We start from the raw sequence: 12,089 nt of genomic DNA, 5'->3' as shown, positions 1-12,089 counted from the left end.
ACATGTCACAAATATCATGAAGCTACATAATCAGATGTAATATATATATATATATATATATATATATATATATATATATATATATATATATATATATTTGCAATAGGCTGAACCATATCCTTTCTACTAATTATTAGCATGTGCACTAAAATACTACATTGAACATGACGCCATCACCCCAGAAGACATGGCCGGCAACACCTGGCCATTTCTAGCGCTTCCCGCTACCTTACCAAGAAGCGCCTACTCTCTCACGGGTTTTTTTTTTTCTCTCTCTCCCAGGGTAAGTAAGGCTTTTCACTTGTTTCATGGTTCTTTTATTAAATTTCAAACTTCTTTCGTCTCCTAAGGAACAGAAATTCATCGTTTTTTTTAATTTCGCTATTTAAGAAGAGTCGTGTTTGGGGACACCGATCAAGGGTGAGATAGCTTACGCGAAATTTACTTTTCTTTGGCTACGATTATTTTTCAATGAAACATTGTTCTACCACCTCATGCGAACACAACATGGGATGCTTGAATGACGAATACCATATCATTTTGATACATTTCGGCCAACTTCAGCGTATTTCGGGGTTTGTCGTACCACCCCTACACAAGCTCGAATTGTAAGGTTGAAGGTAAGGTTATGGAAAACTTAAAGACTGAGCAATAGCCTAGACTTCTTTTTACAACTTATCTTGTTTGCGACTTGGTGAGGCTGTGGTGTACATATAAAAACCTAACCTAAGGATTAATTCGAGTGAAAACTAGCTTTTTTTCCCCGTGGGGAAGCTCTCTCCTTTAACAGGGCCCACAACGGAAATCTCAAGAATTTACGGAACAAACAGGAAACGCAGAATCATCTTGACCTCCCAGGACACCCAACCCTCATATACTTATATGAGAAGACATCAGCCTACCACACACTAAAATGGAGACATGCATGCCTTTCACATTTCTACATGTTAAGGCCCTATGCACTGAAAATCTCAATCCTTCCATTTCCAATTTAATCTTCCCCTTAACCCCTAACTTCTGATACATATATATATATATATATATATATATATATATATATATATATATATATATATATATATATATATATTACCTTTGGAAACTTTCACTCATTCTTTCCATATGTCCAAGCCATTTCAAGCAAAAGTGGGGGTTTATTTATATATATATATAAGTGTGCAATACACTTAGAAATCAACAGAACCTATGAAAACCTTACTTTACCTCACTAGCAGTTAAGATTTGCCTCTAAATTCATTCAGTATTCTCAATGGAAATGTAAGGCACACCCATGACAGTACTGTACAATTGGCACCAAACGACCAAATGTCAAGAAACAGACAACACAGCGAATGACCATGTAATCCCAGCTGAAGACAAGTTTGATGTTTGTATAGTTCAACTATCATTTTGGCTACTAAATAAGATAAGGTTGAATTTTTGAACAAGTGGTTTACGTTCTTTCTTTCATACTTGTTCTCTATTTCCTGAAAAAATGAGGTAGCACTAAGAACAGATGAAGAACAGCCTCATTGCTTACATCTACCATCATATATAATTCAACCCTAAGTACAGCCAAGCCCCATAAACCTTTTATGGTTTCCCGACTACTTCCCATGCCACGCTTCAACCCACTGAAAGCATGGTGCCCCTGCATACCACATCGCTCCAATGTGCTTTATCCCTTGCATGCTTTATCCTCTAGCATGATCAGGCAATGATTACTCCAAGCATCTTTCATTCCAGCCTTACACTTCCTCCACAGTTTCGCCCTTCTCATTGTTCCCTTCACTTTCAATGTGTACACCCTCTTAGTCAGCATTTCCTCTATGTCTAAACCATTTCAGCACATCCTCTTCAACTCTCATATATACTCTTCTTACTGTCAAACCACTCTCACACAACACACATTGTCCTCAAACATTTTATTTCCAACACATTCATTCTCTTCCAAACTTTGTCATTTAGGCCCATGCCTTGCATCCATAAAATGCCATTAGGACTATCATACAATCAAACATACCCATCTTTACTCTCGTATACAGTGACCTTTCTTTCCACACACTCATCATTGAGCCATGACCTTGACTTTTTCCACACTCAACTCGTGGGACCCAGAACCTAACCTCCTAATGGATAACTTGAGCTCCTGTGGTTCCATCCACTGTTAAGTATCTAAAGCACTCCCCTTCTTCCAGGTTCTGCCCATTCAAACTCACACTCAAACTGAGACTGACCTCTCTTTCTTCCCTGTTACTTAATAACCTTATTTTTATTCTCTTCAATATTTTTATTCTCTTCAACTTTCTCCTTTCACGGATTCTACCAAACTCGGAAACCAACATCTGTTGTTTCTCACTCAATTTGCTACCAGAGATGTGTCATCAGCAAATAGAACTGATTCACCTCTCAGTACCCCACCTTCAACAGACTGCAGACCCATCCCTTTCTCCAAGGTCCTCACATTCACCTCCCTCAACACCCCATCCATAAACAGGTTAAACAGCCCATACAATGACATCTCACACGCGTGCTGCAGACTTTCCTTTATCTGGAACCAATCACTGTCCCATCCTCATTCTTACACACAATTCTCTTGGTAAAACTAGTCACTGCTTCTTGTAGTTTCTCTCCCACACCATATATTCATAAGAGCTTCCACAAAGTATCTCTGTCAACCCTATTATATGATTTCTCCACATCCAAATTTGTTTCTCTAAATATTTCTTGCACATAATCTTCAAAATAAATACATATTTTATCCACACATCCTCTACAACTCCTGGTCACATTATTCCTCCTTAATTTGGTACTTTGTGCATACTACGCCACTCTTAATCACAACACTCCCATACAACTTACCAAGTACACTCAACAAACTTGTACCTTTCCAATTCACTTTTCCCCATTGTCTTTATAAAGTGGAAATACATAGGCATTCTACCAGTCCTCAACTCCTTGCTTTAAGCCTTACATGCACTGAAAATCCTAATGAACCAGTCAGCAGCTCACTAATCCCATTTTTGAAAATTTCAACTGCAATTCCATCCACTGCAGCTGCTTTGCCACACTTCACCTTACACAAGGCATTCACCAACTTTTGTCTTTTCACTAAACCGTCTGCCACGACTTTCTCACTTCACATACCTCCACATCCCAAACATTCCATACATGCCACCCTATCATCAAACACATTCAGCAGTCCTTCAATATATTCATTCCATATCCTCTTCACCTGTTCTTTGCCTGTTTTTTACCTACAATTAACCCCACATATCCATATATAGATAACCCTCACTAATTTTCCTTAGATTCATGCTTTACAACTGTTATTATGTCCTCTAAACAGTAAATTATCAATGCTGATAATAATCACTTAATAAGCAAACATTATGATGAAGAAGAGCTAAAATAAACATTGAACCATAACCCTCACTACTACAGTTTTGTCTTATTTCAAAATAATATAATGTTACAAATCATGCCTCCATCTGTTCTTACATTCTCAGCACACTCCACTGGTAAGCGTTACCAAATTCCACCTGCTTGTGGTCATGACATGAGTGAAAAGTAAACTTTGGCTATGCTGCATATCATTATACAACTTTATCAAAGTCCCTCTCACATGAAACTAGTTTATCCTTTCACTACTTCTGATTATAGTAATTACCTATTCATAATTACACAATGTCTGTAATAGGAGGGAGTTCTATATTCATGGGGACCCATGTCTTCAACATTCTCTACTATCCTAAAGCTTCTTATATTAATGTATGCTGTCTGCTTTGGCCATGTTCTCTCTGTCATCTTATTCCATTCATCCATTACTCTTATACTAAAATGAAGTACTTCTTTACATCTTAAAATTTTTAAGAGGTTGCTGACTTAATTTCATGTAATATCCTCTTGTTGCTCTATACCTACCTCTCTCTCAGAAGTGTTCACTGTTTACACCATCATTTTGTTTTGAAAGCCTATAAGTTGTGATCAGATCACTCCTCACCCCTCTCTTCCAAGCCAGGACAAATTTAAAACTACTGTAACTCAGCTCCCAATTCTGGTGCCATCTAGACCTTCTCTGTTAACTTTTTTAGAAGCAATATTCTAGTTCTGGCCTTATGTAGTACATGAGCAGCTTGCTAAATATTTCCTTATCCATATACTTGAATGGTATTCTAATATCTGTAAGCACATAGTTTGTCTCCATAGTCATTTTCTTAATGCAACTCTGGCACTGGGATAGGGACAATGACGACTCTCAAGTCCTTGACACACACAGTCCTGCTGCTTATTTCCTGCTAGATAAAAATCATACTAAGGCCTCTTTCATTCTCCCATCCTTATTACTTTATATTTGCATGAGTTGAATTTCAATAACCTTGTGTCAGACTAACTGTGGAGTCTATGTAGGTCCCCTTGTAAGTTAATGCAATCTTTCTTACTTCCCACTTCTGTCATGATTTTTGCATCATCTGCAAACAAGTTTGGTAGGAGGTCATACCTTCAAGCAAGTTATTTACACAAGTCAAGAAGAGTAATGGTCCTAAAACAGAATCCTGTGGCACACCACTCGTCATCTGAGCCTATTTGGAGAACAATCATCTTTACATACGTCCTTTGTTCCCTGTCAGTGAAATAATCTGTTCATTGAAGGACCTTATTCCTGGTAGGAGATACATTTTATGAATCAGCCTCCCATGTAGCACAATGTCAAATGCTTTCTGGCAATCCAAATACAAAACAGAAGTGAAGCTGCAGCAACCCATGGAGGAGGGGTCCTGTGATTACATAATAATAATAATAAAATTAATAATAATAAATTATTATTATTATTATTATTATCATTATTAAAGTTACATTACAGATCACTCAATATCCAAAGCTAATAGCAACAAAGAGCAAAACTGAAATATTATCCAAGTACATCAGTGATATACCAAAAATCTTACTTAACTTCATGTATGAGCTAGGTATTAAAGTAGCATTACAGATCACTCAATATCCAAAGCAAATAGCAACAAAGAGCTAAACTGAAATATCATCCCCATAAATCAGTTATATACCAAAAATCTTACCTAACTTCATGTATGAGCTACGTATTATCTCAATTCTTAATTTATATGAGATATACCAACAACATTGTCATCTTCCTTCTTCTGTATTTGTTACAGGCAGGGGAAGGAAGACACAGCAAACGTAGCAAATACAGTAATGAAATAAACTTCCACCAACTGAAAGCAAATTACACTAAAACATTCATATACTATTCAAATAATATTAAAAGTACGGTATATTCTGGCTGCTTGGAAGTCAGATGTGGTTATCAAGAGTTCTATTTATTTCAAGAGATGTTTTACAAACTTTTACTCCATATTTACTGTACCCCACTCATCATAGCCCTCTCCACTATCAAATATTATTGTCCAATGAAAAATGTTCACCTTGTTGAAGCCACTTCTACTCTAATTAAGTCTAGTCATATAGGATGCTTCCAAATCCAAAAGTTTATCCTATATATACCCTATTTTCATTTTCAGTGTTATTTGAATATGCAAATATAAACTCAGGATGGGAGGATGAAAAAGAAGGCCTTAGTATGATTATTATTTAGCAGGAAATAAGCATCAAGATTGTGTGTATCAAGGACTTGAGAGTTGGCATTGTCCTTATCCCAGTGCCAGAGTTACATTAAAAAATAATGGGTTTGCATTCAGTTGTTGGGAGGTTCACTCCCAGATTATGTTTACTGAGTGTTAACTTCCATCTCTTACGCATACCCAATAATGAAGATGGAAGATGACAACAAAGTTATAACTTTACATTTCAATTACAGTATTGAAAATTATGGTAAATATTAATCCTTAAGAGAAGTGTTGTGAATTTTTCATATCCTGTTGATTTCTAGTAGGTTCACTTGGTTTTGCTCCATATTTTCTTGACCATCACAGCCATAGCTGCTCATTAATTATTTTCATACTTAAGGCCAGTTAAACTCCACACTACTATAATCTATGGATATTGGCTGACATTGTTCTGTAATTCTAGTGTAGTTTTTAAGGGATACAGTAGCAGTTACAAAGCAAAAATCTAAGTATTCAATTGAATTGGAGATCAGGAAGAGAGAATATTGCCCATGCATTTCCTGCATGTTGTATTGAGCAACATATGCTTCACTCAACAAAACTTAAGAAAATCTTTCCAAATTTCCCCTTGCAACCTAAATTTGTTACAATTCCAGTATAGGAGCACCCAAGATGTAACCTGTATATTAGGAACACATCTATGGGTGCTATGTACACTTGTTGTAGTGGGCAACACCTGCAAAAGTCAACCAAACCTAAGAAAACCTCACTGAATTTCACCTTGCAACCTGAATTTGCTACAATTCCTGTATAGGGGCACCTAAGAAATAAAAAAAGGAACATAGCCACCACAGCCAGGCTGCGGGGATATATAGGCCTGAGGGCTGTGGCTTTCCACAGCTTGGTCTACCAACAACTCATTCCAGCAGACTGGGCCCACCCTGAGCAGTTGGGGTGAACACCCCCAATGGCTTTACAAGTTATTCACAAAGAGGGTGGGAGTGGGTGATATGAAATCCCATCCTGTTTTGCTTTCCAAAAGAGGAGACAGAAGGAGCCAGGGCTCATTCATCCATTACTGATGCAAAGTCACACGCATAGGAAACAGTATGGCTCATTCATCAATTACTGATGTAATGTCACTCACATGAGAAATAGTGAACATGTTTGAGAAAAATCAACTATGGGAAAATATGGGGTTACTGTGACAGTAATACAGTAAAAATTAACAGAGTTTTTAAAAGCTTCACGTAATCTTCCCTTGTAGCAGAGATAATACAGTAATAGAAACAAAGGTTACCACTATTATATTATCATTTGCTGCCAAGGATCACATACTGGGTTGTCAGCATGTGGCACACTGCATGATGCTTAGTCATGGGTGTAATTGGTATATTTCAACTAGAATACTGAAAATTAATATAAATCTTGTATGTTAAGGTGTTTAACTGAGGTTTTTCACAGTCATTCAACATACTTCAAAACTTATGTTCTAGTTATCATATTCAATTAACACATCAGCAATACACCAGACCTTCATTTAATATATTCAATAATAGCATGAAATAGACCTAAACTATTCTCTTACAAGATAATGCCCCCTGATCTCAAATACTTCCATTAACATAGTTCACCAGTACATATTTATAATGTATAAGTTATTTCCGAGGTGCTCTCAAACTGGAATTGTAACAAATTCAGTATTTTTGAGGTGCTCCTAAACTGGAATTGTAACAAATTCAGGTTGCAAGGGGAAATTTGATGAGGCTTGCTGAAATTCTGTTGATTTTAAAATTTGTTGCACTTTTCCTGACCATCAGATAATGCCCCCTGATCTCAAACACTTCCATTAACATAATCCATCTATACGTATTTCTAAGTTATTTCTGAGGTGCTCCTAAACTGGTATTGTAACAAATTCAGGTTGCATGGGGAAATTTGATGAGGCTTGCCTAAGTTCTGTAGACTTTAAAATTTGTTGCACTTTTCCTGACCATCAGAGCCCCCCCCCCCCCCCCTCCCCGATTACATGTATTATTTTGTATTTGTTCTCTGATCTTTCTCCCTTAATCTAAACCACAATATTCAAGATACAGGTCCACTGATAAGTGGCACTAATGTGCCCCTGAACTGTATTTCAACTGATTTCTGCAGTTGTCAGGAGCTTGAAAAATAATTCAACTATTGCCTTTGAAAATATACTACATTATGCAGTGACAGCGTACTATTTAAAAATATATACACATCAGTATCTGCATAGCATGATTTGAAGCATTATATACTAATAACTGATACTGATAGTAATGATGGCTACATATATCATGGAAAATATTTGCAAAAATGCTACTAAATCTACGAAAACCTTACCTATCCACTATAGCAAGAGATTTATCTTAATAATTTTCATTATTTCTGGCAAAATATACCACTCACACCCGTAAATGGGCAACACACGAATTCGACAGGATATCACCCGAGCGGCCATGCTATTTCGGACAGCAGACTCATTTCAAGTTGTCTTTATCATTGCATACACTTTGGCTACTAGTTGGGGCTTTCGTAGGTTCTGTTGCTTTTTAAAAAGGGTTTTACTTTCATATTAACAGTACATTCCCTCCAGTTAAAAAAAAAAAAATTACAAACTCATTCACCCCCAAAAAATTACCTCCAAGAACTGTAATCCATTGGTTTCCTTGTCACTTTATTCACTTTATATTCCTTCCACGTAACTGTCATCACGGAACTCGAGTAAAACTGCAGTTGTAATCACCAAGTCAAAACTACATTTGTAATCACCAAGTTCCTCTACATCACTTCTTTTCACTAGAATTGCCTCGTACTTCCAAACATGGCGCCCTTTGTTTATGCTTGTGGTTGCCTGCGCTGGGTAGTGCTCGCGCCGCTGCCAGATGCATGCTCAGACATCCATCCTCCATTATGTCCAAAGGGTGACTGAAACTGAAAACTTTACCCTGGATTGTTCAGCCTGGTATCTGGGAGACATGTTTTAAGTAAATTATTACTGCCCATGACCTATATTATCAATATGATTCATGACTGCTCCAGATTTAAAGTGGGGAGGGAAACATGATTTTGGGTCGTGTACCTGCTGAGTGTGTGGTATTATAAATTCAGAATCATCCTTTACACAAGAAAGTATTACATGTTTTCTAGGTGGTGGTTATGACGGATTAAATGGCTTAATTAACCTAACATGATGGGCCCAAAGCCCAATTAACCAGTCAACTAGTTATATATATATACAATAAAGAACGGTTTATCAAATTCAGGCAGTCATTCAGCTGAAAATATTTAGAGTTAAGGAATTATATCATGAGGGGGGGGATCATACCAGTAACTAATTGATTAATGATTAAAGAGATTAATATCAACGTAGGGCTGAGTACTTTTGTTTTGTATAAGCTTATAAGGGAAGTCTATCCGAGTGGTGCAGAAAGTCCTGCAGATAAAAAATTATGGTTTATACAATATACATTTAGTGGCGATAAGTTGAATATTACGTGATACTAAGTTATGTATTGGTTCAAGTCCAATAAGGTTATTTTGACACTATGGCCATTCTTTCGTCTGTTTCCTTGCGCTACCTCGCTAACGCGGGAGACAGCGACAAAGCAAAATAAATAAATATAATTTTTTAAGACGAGTAGGTTTTCATCATTTTTCGGGTGATGTTTGTAACTTGACCTAAATCATACTGGGAGTTGATAGGCTTAAAGCATATCTAATCAACCAACTAATCATCATGTATCTAGAACTCTGCTGTACTTAGAAATGATCACTCGGGGGGAAAAAATATCAGAAATGTTCACTCGGGAAAAAAATATCAGAAATATTCACTCGGGAAAAAAAAAATATCTTCCCGGCTGGATCTGATGAATTGAGATAAATTTCCCATCACTCCAATGGAAGACCCACTTTATTGTAGCAAAATCCGTCGTCCCTGGTTTCGTTTCACAAAAAAAGTGGTGGCAGATATATTATTCTTTTTACTGTGTAGGTTTAGGACTGTAATTGGGGTTCTCAAGTGAAACTCCTCACACAGATCAATAGTTGTATGTAGGAATCGTGATGAATACAATTTTAGGTCAGTCAACTGACCTATGAGGAAGAATAACGTGAGCCTAGTAACATATGACACACCAATGCCGATATATTTGTGAGCAAGATAACCACTGCATGACAAAAAAAAAAAAAAAAAAGTAAAACCAAGTCCAGATGGGTTTGCATAAGGAGAATCATCGCGTCACTTGTGTTTGGAAAATGTTATAACAAAAAAAATAATATACATTTCCACCTTACTCAGGCTAACAAAGAAGGTTTTAGTAGTGATATTAAAGGTTTGGATATAAAACTGTTACGCAGTATTCCAAGGAACCAGAATTTTAGCCACTTTGATGCATAAAGTAACTATTGCCTTGTCAACATTATATTACACCTTAGCTCAAGACAACAGTAAAGGGGTACAAATATTAATGATAACATTAGTCAGTCAGCTTTCATTCTCGAAACCCTTAACCTTTGTTTATTAAGCGCAGAAATATCCCAGACATCGAATAATCAATTAGTGGACATTATTATGTGGGCAATTTAAGATATATTTATGCGTGTAAAGTTTGAAATACTATTTACCTAACCCTCTAGAGAAATGAATATCATGTATAACTTGTATCTTGAGCTGGCGGAGCCCACGGTATGACAATAATTATATTATATATGAAACGTCTGCTTAATCATTGACGTGATTGTTATATGTGATAAACTGAAACGTATTGTATATTGAGATAGAACTCATGGTCATTTTTCTTTTCTTTGCCCTTAACAGAGAACTGAATCACTACCTAGTTTCATGGAGGCAAGAGAATACTTGTACAAATAGAACATGCAGTTCTTGACCTGCGTAAGCCATCTTTAAAAGTTAAAAAAATCCATTTATACATTTTTGACGTAAATAAGGGAATGGAAGAGGCTGGCATTATATCATATAATGTCATCAGGGGCTTGAGTTTTATGGAATGTTCACGTCAGAGCCTGGTAAAGCACTGGCTATAGGAGAGACATACGTTCTTATTGTCTTGGTAAGCGTAGGGCTTACTGTCTTAACATAATTAAGAGATCTTAGGAAGGATATTCTTCAGCATGTATATACATTTCTTCAGCATATAAATACATTTCTTCAGCATTTATATATATATATATATACCTATTTGTGATTACCTGTTTGTACAGTAAGGAGAGATAGCTTTACACTCTCATGTGACCTCGTCCCCCTAACTTCTCGACATTAAGTAGCCTGTTAAGCCTTTATAGAACGCCGGCATTCATAGACTGCCTTGTTTAGTAAAACCATTCGCCAGTCTAATACTAACCTTTTTAACTTTCTCTCTTGGTCTCTGGTTACTTCAGTGCTGCGTCTCTTGAAGAACTGTTCCCTCCAGTAGTTTCCAGATTTAAAAACTAGAAGACTATTATCGGGTCTTTACACTTTCTCCATCTTCGCCTCGTTAGACAGCTTTGTATCACAGTCCTTGTAATTCGTTTATTATTTGCTTTTCTCTGTACTTTCTCAATCAGATTTTGTGCTACTGTAGGTACAGTGATCAGACTTGCGAAGCATAATCCAGTTGTGGTCTGTGTCGTGCATAATATACTAAACATGGCCTTATCCATGAATTAAAATTCATTCTTAAGTCGCTAGCAAAGAATATGCAGTAATCGTATTAAAGACATTCTCATTACTTTTATTCGGACTGAAACTTATCTATTTTCTGACCAACTTAGGAGTTCTCGGGGTCCCTTTTTTCAATGTCAGTTAGCAATGCACGACTCCAGTCATTTACAGTTAAAGTCATTTCATACATTATGCTTCCGCAGTTTCGTACTTTTTGTTTTATATTTCATTCTTTGAAATAAATTCGTGAAGACTTGATTGTAAAAACTTCCTGTGGCTAACTCAATGAATAATGACATTTTGTTTGTGGACTTCCATTATGAAAAGTTCTTTCCATATCAAATGTGGCAAGAGTACGTACATCATTTTAACTCCAAGGTTCAGGGCTTTATATTTTCTGGTCTACATTCGTTATCAAATATGACTTTTAACCGTGTTTCGTTTCTAAGTTACACTTTCACTTATGAACACTTATGAGCACAGCCATGCAGGAGGCTTCCAGCCATGGTGACCTGGCGCCGGCCGGCTGATCCAAATATCAGTTTCCAGAATGGTCTCGATATCATTGTTCTTTTTCTTAGTATAATAACACTTTAGCAATCATGAATAAAGTAAAGTCTAATGAAAGGGAATGTTGGAAATTAATGGAAAGTAAAAAAAAAAAATTACTGTATACTACGTACTTTGAAGAATGGATGACAATATGGAGTCGCAGGTTGCACCTGTTTTTGACATTTATAACGATGTAATTATGATTCTTTCAAGTTAATATTTTTTAGAACAAGTACAACGTTTCTAAAGAGACCTGTGTACATATT

The 12,089-nt window shown here is 36.5% G+C and overlaps 1 protein-coding gene across 4 annotated transcripts in view; it reads left to right on the top strand.

Annotated features, from left to right (window-relative positions):
• Nucleotides 1-231: 231 nt before the first annotated feature.
• The window catches only part of Pmvk (Phosphomevalonate kinase), a 28,849-nt gene continuing 16,991 nt past the window's right edge, over nt 232-12,089 (top strand). Inside the window, exon 1 of one of the 4 annotated variants that reach the window (XM_071669838.1) lies at nt 232-283. The gene's annotated coding sequence lies outside the window, so the exon portion shown is untranslated. The other 3 variants (XM_071669836.1, XM_071669839.1, XM_071669835.1) reach the window with 3 other exon arrangements.

Source organism: Panulirus ornatus, chromosome 14 (assembly GCF_036320965.1).
Source record: "Panulirus ornatus isolate Po-2019 chromosome 14, ASM3632096v1, whole genome shotgun sequence".
Lineage (NCBI taxonomy): Eukaryota > Metazoa > Arthropoda > Malacostraca > Decapoda > Palinuridae > Panulirus > Panulirus ornatus.
This window is presented reverse-complemented; position numbering and strand designations above follow the sequence as displayed.